Below are 9,405 nucleotides of genomic sequence, written 5' to 3' on the forward strand. Positions count from 1 at the left end.
TAACAAGTATATATAATTTGGAACCTAGTTTGAGAGTATGGATAGCCCAAGTCCATTATCAGCCAACAAATTATTTATTTTCTTACTAAATATGGACTTTTAACTGGAAGTCCTTTTATGTGAATTTTTTTTTTACTTGAAAAAGTTTATATTAGTTAACCAGAGTCATTACAAAGTGGTTCAATTAGCCAAACAAGCTTTGTTACAGATTCAACATAAAAAACAGTATTTTGACATCCAAATTTTGCAAGAGTATCATCAACTACATTACATGATCTTCTTGTAAATTTACAAACAAAGTTATGAAATTTTGATCCCCAGAGATGTATATCCTGAATCACGTTCGAAGTGGACGCATTCTTTTGATGACCATTAACAATTTTCACCAAATTTTCACAATCCCCTTCAAAGATCATCGATTTATAACCTCGAATCCATGCTAGTTGTAAAGCCGATAGTAGTGCCTTTGCCTCTGCTTCAAGTGCCGACTGAGAGTTAGATAAAACTGTTGCTCCCCAAACCAAAACTTTTTTCTGATAGTATCTAATTATCCATCCACCTGAAGTAGAGTGACTATGTGTATCAAAAGATGCATCAAATTTTCATTTAAACATTGGATAGCTTGGTCTTGTCCAAGTTGATAAATTGGTAGAAGAACTGGTTGGAGGAATCCGTGTGTCCAGATTTAGAGTTGTTATCCATTCTTTTGTTTCAGCAACCGCTTTCAAAACTGTGGTTGAAGGATCTTCTCTAATGCTATCAAAAACTTGTGTGTTCCTTGCTTTCCATATACGCCAAAGGAGCCAAAACGGTAAATAAAACTTTTGTGGGTTGTTATGTTGAGTTGCTGAATTGAGGAGTGTTTCAACAGATGACTCTGTATCCGTGTGCACTTGGTTACTATGTTGCGGTGATATGTCTGATAGTTGCCATACTAATTTTGCAAAAGGGAACATGAATAAAGCATGTAAGATTGATTCATCTTCCTGGTTGCATCTTGGACAAAGAGGATCAATATGCATTCCTCTGGTTCGAAGCCGGGTAGTTGTAGGTAAAGCTTTAGATAATACCCTCCATAGAAAGTGCTTGATTTTTGGTAAGATTTGGAGTTTCCATATTTTATTTTTGAGCTCCACTGAGCCATGAGGAATAGGTGGGAAAGGGTGAGCATCATGGGGGTCATGAGTGAGCAGCCAATATCCCGACTTAACATTATATTCACCACTACTTGTATAATGCCATATTAATCTGTCTAGTACTCCAATCTGTGATATATATAAATTCTTGATATCTTCTTGATCTTCAACTATCAATATAGTCTCAACTTGGTGTAAGTCCCAAGAACGATAGCTCCCAATTTCTTGAATCAAAATATCCGATGTTTTATTATGATGATGTACATTTGTAGTTGTTATCGGTTTAGGGGGATGAGCTGGTAGCACATTATCAGTATTGAGATGTATTGACTTGCCATCTCCAACTATGTATCGAGAACCCTTTTGATCACCTTCAGTCCATTCAGTAAGGAAGACCAGCCATAAGATTGGTTCTTTTGTTCTTTTGCATCCAATAGAGTATCATCACGATAATAGCGTGCTTTCATGACTTTTGCAAACAAAGAATTAGGTAATTGAAACCGTCTCCAGGCTTGCTTAGCTAGAAGAGCATCATTAAATTTTTCGATATCTTTGAAACCTAGACCACCTTCCTTTTTAAGATATTTAAGCCTTGACCATGAGATCCATGGAATCCCACGTTGTTGTGAATTTCGTTCCCACCAGAAGTTCATTAATAAAGTTTCAATATCTGAGGTGACACCCTTTGGCAGCTTAAAACACGACATCGCATAAATAGGCATCGAGACTGCAACTGATTTGAGCACTATTTCCTTTCCTGTAGGTGATAAAGTTCTTGAGCTCCAATGAGATGTTCTATTCTTCACTCGGTCAATTATATAGGTGAACATTTCCTTTTTCTTTCGACCAAATTGTTCTGGAAGACCTAAATATTTACCACCTCCACCATGATTTGGTATATTTAGGATCGACTTCAATCAGTCTTGTGTCATACCATAAACCCGAGACCCAAACGTTATAATCGACTTTGATTTGTTTATTTGCTGACCAGAGTAGTACTCATAAATATCGAAAACATCCTTCAGTGCTTGACAATTTCGTTGTTTGCTTGACAAAAGAAGAGTGAGTCGTCAGCAAACTGTAAATGGGTGATGCTTGGTACTCCAATACCGATTTTAATTCCTCTTATATCTCCGTCTTTGACTCTTGAATTTATCAAGTGGCTTAAGATATCAGAACAGAGGATGAAGATGTAGAGTGATAGAGGATCACCTTGACGTATCCCTCTTTCTGGTGTTATGTTGTCATGAGGTACACCTTTAATTAAAACAGAGTAATTCACTGATTTAACTGCAGCCATTATCCACCCTATCCATTGATCGCAAAAACCAAAGACCTTCAAGGTAGTTTCTAAAAAATTCCACTCGACTCTATCATAGGCCTTACTAACATCGGTCTTTATCGCCATATAAGTCTGTGAAACTCTTTTTCGAACCTTGAGAGAGTGCATCAACTCATGAGCTATCATCACATTGTCTTGAATGATTCATCCTAGTATAAAAGCAGCTTGTGCTTCAGATACGATGCCATTGAGATGAGGTTTCAACCGTTGTACCAAGCACTTTGATACTATTTTGTATAAAACATTGCATAAGGCAATAGGAAGATAATCAGAAACAGTGATGGGGTTATCTATCTTTGGGATCATACAAATGTTTGTGTGGTTAATGCTTGGTTTCATAAGTGAAGTTCTGAAAAAAGTTTTGACTTCTTAAATGACATGATCTCCCACTGTGTCCCAACATTCTTTATAAAACCTAGTTGTTAGTCCATCTGGTCCTGGTGTCTTGTCATCCCCAATCAGGCATACTGCATCATGAATTTCTTTGTCGCTAAATTCTCTTGTTAAACTGGCATTGATATCATCCGTTACAGTGGCTGTGAAATCAGAAAATTCAATAGGAGAGACATAATGACCATTTGTTTTATAGACATTGGTAAAATATTCATGTGCATGTTTACCAATGTCTTTATCTCCTCTAAATTGTGTTCCATGAATATCCAGTATAGAGATCATTTTGTTTTATGCATATCTTGTTTTTGCAGAGGCATGGAAAAATGTGTATTTCGACCTCCCTCTGTCATCCATGTGTTGCAACTCTTCTGTTTCCAGTGTTTCTCCTCATCTGTATATGCTTTTGTGAGTGCATCGTGTAGATACGGGATTCTTTGTCTCATCCATCCGAGAGAACCCTCCATTGCTATGTTTAATTGATGTTGTATAGATTTTATTCTATATTCAGCGTTTAAATTTGACTGAAGCTTTAGCCTTGCCATGGCTTGACGACAACTTGATATCCTTTGAGCTATCGGAATATCAAAGTTATTATTTCTGATAGTCCAGCCCTTCTCAACTACAGATTTAAATGTGGGAATGTCGCATATCCTCTTATCAAATTGGAAAGTACGTCTCCGATGATTCTGGTTGTCATTTAATCAAAGCAGCAAAGGTTTATGATCAGAACCTGCAAACTCCAAAAATTCAAGTTCTGCATTTGGAAAATTCGCCCTAGCTGAAGAGTTTAACATTGCTCGATCTAGACAGCAATGGACTGTATGAGTGTGACGTTCGACCACCCAAGAAAACCTGTTTCCCCTTGATCGCACATCCAACAAATCGCATGTAGATATCATTTCTCTGAATCTTCTAAAAGTCCATTCATCTCTTGGAGGTCCTCCCATCTTTTCTTGATTTGATATTATTTCATTAAAATCACCAATAAGTATCCATGGAGTTTGTCGTGAGAGTGATAATAATTTGAATCTTTCCCAAAGATGGTGTCTCTCACTTTGAGTTGGGTGACCATACACACAGGACAAATAGCAATGGATATTATTAAGTGTTATAGAAGCATCAATGAGTCTCTCATCCTTTGAAATTAAGGAGAGAGATACATGATTCTTCCACATCAAAGCTAGACCACCACTCCTTCCTTGAGGGGGTACAGTTATTAAGTTTGAGAATCCTAAGTCATACATAAGTTCAAATAAAACATCACACTGGTTCAGAGTTTCAGAAAGAAAAAGAACATCACACCTAGTAGTTATACATAGTTTACTTAGTCTAGATCTTGTTAGCAAAGGGCCAACACTCTGGCAATTCCATGATAGGACTCTCATATTGGATCCTCTGGAGGTACCGGGCCCCCCACGCCTACGTCGAATCCTTTGGTTACTGAACAAGAACCCACTAAAACCGTAGCTTTCCCTCTTTTGCGGAGTTGGCACAGGACCGCCATTTCCTCAGCAGCTTCAGCCTTGTTAAACTCATCCTCAAAACTCACTCGCTTACGCTTCATAAAAACAAAACCGGATTGAGCATTGTCGCTGCTTTCATTAAGAAGATTCGTTTTCTCTGCAGCATTACCACTACTGTATTTTGCATGAAGATAGCGTATGCGTTTAGCAGTTAGTTCAGTATCTTCAAAGAGACTTGGTAAGGAGGATGATGACTCAGTTGGAACTCCATTGTTGGGTGTAGAAAAGTTTGTCGGAGTAGTCGTTTGAAGTCCAAGGATGAGAGTTGCTGGATCCACCGTGACAAGAGTTGGAGTTGTAGAATTTTCATTGTCTCCACCATTATGATCATCTCCACCACGATCATCATCCGATTCACCGGGATCAACATCGTCACCAACATCAAAGAAAAGAGGACACTCCTTTGCATCATGTTTCAAGGATCCACACTTCTTGCAGAAGTTTCTTAATTTTTCATATCGAAACTTAACAATAGTATTTTCTCCTACAATGAATTGGATGTTCTTTTGGAACCTAAGGAGGTTGTCTAAATTCCAATCTATCCTAACCCTTACAGCCCCTACTTGATTAGCATTCTCATCATAGTCTACCTCCGTAACAAAACCTAATCTGTTACTAACCCATCTAGCCATAGCATTTGTCAGATAGAGAATAGGAATACCTTGGATTTGTATCCAAAAGGGGATAATTCACATTGATTCCTCGCTGATATTAGGATACCATCGATGAATGGACATCATCAAGTCGTTGAAAGACCAGGGACCTCTTCGTAATACCAGGTTCATTGATTCTTTAGTCTGAAAACAAAATTGCACCCGTCCTCCGTCAATGAGACGACCCACACAACCATCGGCGAAACCCCACACGCGAGGCATTTGACGGATTAGAGCACAAAGATTCTGTTTTCTTGGATTCACCGGCGTGACCACAATAGTAAAACTATTTATAGCAGCCGCTCTAGAAGTGAATTCCGGAGGAAGAACCACCGGGAGATCATCAATACCCAGATCGAGGTCTTGAATTGATTTTCGAAGGAAGTCACTCATCGTGAAAGTAATCAGACTGTTAAGAAACAAAATTGAAAAGAAGGGTAGAGAATTGCGAGGGGAGAAGGTTAATTTATAGTGGTTCCACGGCGGTTTCAATTGACAGTTACTCCTCCGAAATCGGGGAGACAGAAAACCGTCAAGTATAATTGACGAAGAATAACCGCCAACAAACATCTGTAAATTAAAACATGGAGAATTTGTAGTCGAAAGGGAACTCCAGATTGGAAAAACGATCAGAGAATTGAAACGGTATGACTGGAACGCCCAGTCATGGAGAGAATCGCCCCGAAAGAGACGACATCTCTGCCTTTTATGTGAATTTAAGTGGGACAAATTCAACCATTATCCCCGTAGATTTCGTGAGATGAGTTTTTTATTAGTAAAAATATACTTCTAAACATGTATATTGGGACATAGTTGATGTACGTGCTCCTTCTGCTACAGTAATGAAATTAGAAGACAACTACGTATACTCCACAAATCTATTTGTTTGTGTCTATTATCATTCAATTTGTGACTTTTAAACAACATAAATTATACGTATTTACCATGTAAATCCAATATACAAGTGAACACTATTTAAAAAATTTATACTGTTAAAAACAAAAATATATATTATACAGCTCAACTATATTATTATCAAATGTGTAATTCCATTTTGTAGCACGAGTTATTTTCTATTATCTATAACATTAAGGTAAAGCTTTTGATTGTTAATCCACAAAACAATGGAATGATATATATTATATATATATATATATAGATTTTTTTTGGTGTAAACAATGGAATGATATATTGTATAATCAAATCTTAGATTTAGCATATGTTGGGCATTAATATATTGTAATACGTTATTACAAAATCGCTACAGTTACGTCATAATTTGTTTTCCTAAAATGTTTTCCCATTTTATTTCTAATAAAAACTGTTTTATACTCCTTCTATTCTTTAAAAATGTGACTTCTAGAAAAAAAAAAATTGTTGCAATAAAATAAAAAATTAGGTTTTCTTTGTATTTTAATAAATAATTAATGATAAATTGAACATTTCAAAAAGAAAAAAATAACTGAATATTGTTGGTTTAAAATTGTGAAAAATTGTTAATCACAAAAAAAATAATGCAGTTATGAAATTAAATTTTAATATGTTGTTTAAATATGTGTAAGATCTTAGAAATTAGATTACAAGATTAGATAGTGAAATAGAAGTTCACTATCTTACAAGATTTAACAGAACAAGTAATCATTTTTGGACAACAGTAAAAACAAATTTGTGGGTTTTGGTTAGAACTCAGAGGTCGTTCAATAGTGTCTCGATGGTGGCAGGAAAAGTAAAGTAGAGATACCCAAATTTGAGGGTAACGCCGAACACAAAATCTAATCTAATGGGTCAAACACGAAACGAATCTGCCTGCCACCAGACACCTCTCTCTCACAGATTTATTATCAATTGCCCACCAAACTCAACCAAAACTATTGTCCCAAATTACCTAAAAATAATTTTTTTGTTTTATAACAAAAACAATACCTAGAAAAATGCCTTTTTAATACCTAAAAAATACTAGTTGTTATTCAAAACAAAAAAATATCACGAATTTGAAATAAAAACTTCAACAGTACCACGATTTTTAGGTTGAAGAAACGTTTAGAAAACTTCTAACAACTTTTACTCAACTTAAAAATTGATTTTTTTTTTGAAATTCTTAGAGTTTGGTAAATAATTCTGGAAAACAGAAGATCTAGCATACCCTTTAATACCTTTAAAGAGAAAAACAAGTTTTAGTTAAGAAATATCATAACCCCTTGGAACTCATAACAAGTCTTTACTAATAAGCTTTTTTTAGATCTGGGTTAATAATCTTACTCTCTAACTAATCAAATCACCCATTGCTCATTAATACAGAACATAACTTTCTAAGGGGTTAAGATACAACACATGAACCAAGTTCATAAAACAAGATTCACTTGTCTTTCTTTTAAGTTAATCCCACACACAACTAATGTGAAAAAACTTCAAACATACATGAGATTTTAAACAAGAACCGGCTGATCTTTAGAACAAAACCCATAAATTCTTGATTCGAACAATGAAGAGCTCAAAGAAGTTTTTTAATGGCAGTAGTAATAACAATAATACTCTTACAATAATATATCATCATCACAGAAGTAGAAGAACACAGCGCAAGCTCAAGTTCCATCACCATCTTCTATCTTCTTCTTCGTCGTTTCTTTGTCTTTCTATTTCTCGACTTCAACGAAACACAAAACTAAAAAAGAAAATCTTTTTTTTCTAAAAAAAAAAAAAATTAGAAAACGAACTTCTTTTTTTTCTTCTTCAATTAAATCAAATCGATCAAACGGATCTGTGAACTTTTGATTTTGAGTTACCAAATTCATCTAGAGACGTAGATCGGTACAGTGAAGATCATCAGAACCATTGAACTCATCCAACGGTGGAAAATTAAGATCGAACTGAAACGGCGGATTCCTCCGCCTAGACGACGAAGCGATATCGTCGTCGTCGATAACAGACGAAGACGAATCGCAGTCGCTGTGACAATCCTCAGGTACTACAGGCGGAGTTCTAGGATACCTTTTCGCAGCCGTCGTCACCGGTTTCGCCGCCGTTGGTCTCGGTCCGCTAAACGATTCGACTGTGCTGCTCATGCTGCTACAAGTCGGCCGGTTAACAACGGGATGAAACTGTTGGTTATTATTATTATTATTATTATCTCCGGGGTATAACCGGTGGTCCATGAACGGATCGACTTGGTTTTGGTTTTGGTTTACGGTAGTAGGGAAAGCTGCGAACCGGAGATTGGGAGAAGGAGGGGAAGGATCGATTGGGAAATTGGTTTTGGCTTTGGGACCACGGAGGTTACGAGCGGCGGAGTCGTATGCGCGTGCGGCTTCTTCGGCGGAATCGAAAGTACCTAACCAAACACGTGATTTTTTCCATGGATCACGGATCTCGGCGGCGAAACGTCCCCAAGGTCTCTTCCGAACGCCTCTGAAACGTTGTTGTGTTTCTTTAACAGATCCGTTGATAACGGTGGAGACGGCGGTTGGTCCGGCGACGGCGGGAGAGCCTCTTCCTCTCCTCATAGTGGATTTAAGAAAAAAGTCAGAGGTAGGTAGTAATGGTTGATGGAGAGAGGATCTGGGAGAAGGGAGAGGGGAAGATGAAGAAGATGAGGGAGGGGAGGAGGTATGGGGGAAGATAGGAAAACTCTCTCTTCAACACAAAAAGCTCTTCTTCTTCTTCTTCTTTCCTTTTTTTTTTCCTTCTTTTTAAAAAAAAAAAAAAAAAAATCAATTTTTTTGTGAAGAAACTAAAATTCAAATTTGTTTTTTAAAAATAATAATAATAAATAAATAACTGATATTTTGTTAATTTTATAAGAAAAAGGGTTTTTTTTAAAATTGGTTGGAATAGTAATCTCTGGAATTCTCTCTTATTAGCTTTCTTCACACACGCACCCGCACCCGCACCCGCACCCGCCCCACAAGACCGACCAACTGGGTTTTCTTATCATTTTGTCAACCGATTATTATAGAGAGATTGGAAACCATTACCGTCAAGCTAAATCAGTCGTGAAGAAGAACCTAAACTTTTTTATTTTTTCTTTTATATTCTAGCCAAATATATAAACTTTGCAATGAGATTGGAGCATTAGATTAAAAAAAAATCTTGGGAGAGAGAAATTTTTTTTTCGTCCACATATACTGTATTTTAAATAATTGTTTATTTATAAAAACTAATAAATCATCCCATCATTTTTTTTTGGTGTAAAAGAGGAGACATAGTCTCCTATAAATTAAAAAGCAAAAAACTCAAGTTACATTCGAACACGATTTGGATACGCAGTTCCAGTCGCATCCGCTAGCAGCTCAGTATTAAGAGCATCCAGACAAACATCTAAAAATTTGAAACCCAACGGTAAAGAAAAGGCATAGTTGGCT

At 36.5% G+C, this 9,405-nt stretch overlaps 2 pseudogenes across 1 annotated transcript; both read right to left on the reverse strand.

Annotated features, from left to right (window-relative positions):
* Window positions 1-155: 155 nt before the first annotated feature.
* On the reverse strand, window positions 156-5,440 carry LOC147947770 (uncharacterized; annotated as a pseudogene).
* A 2,054-nt stretch (window positions 5,441-7,494) lies between these two features.
* Window positions 7,495-9,037, reverse strand: LOC104777991 (ethylene-responsive transcription factor 3 pseudogene; annotated as a pseudogene). The gene has a single exon (XR_015594516.1). The product of XR_015594516.1 is annotated as an ethylene-responsive transcription factor 3 pseudogene (transcript).
* Between the last annotated feature and the right edge of the window lie 368 nt (window positions 9,038-9,405).

The sequence above is a fragment of the Camelina sativa genome, chromosome 3 (assembly GCF_030686135.1).
Source record: "Camelina sativa cultivar CO46 ecotype springtype chromosome 3, ASM3068613v1".
NCBI classification, from domain to species: Eukaryota; Viridiplantae; Streptophyta; class Magnoliopsida; order Brassicales; family Brassicaceae; genus Camelina; species Camelina sativa.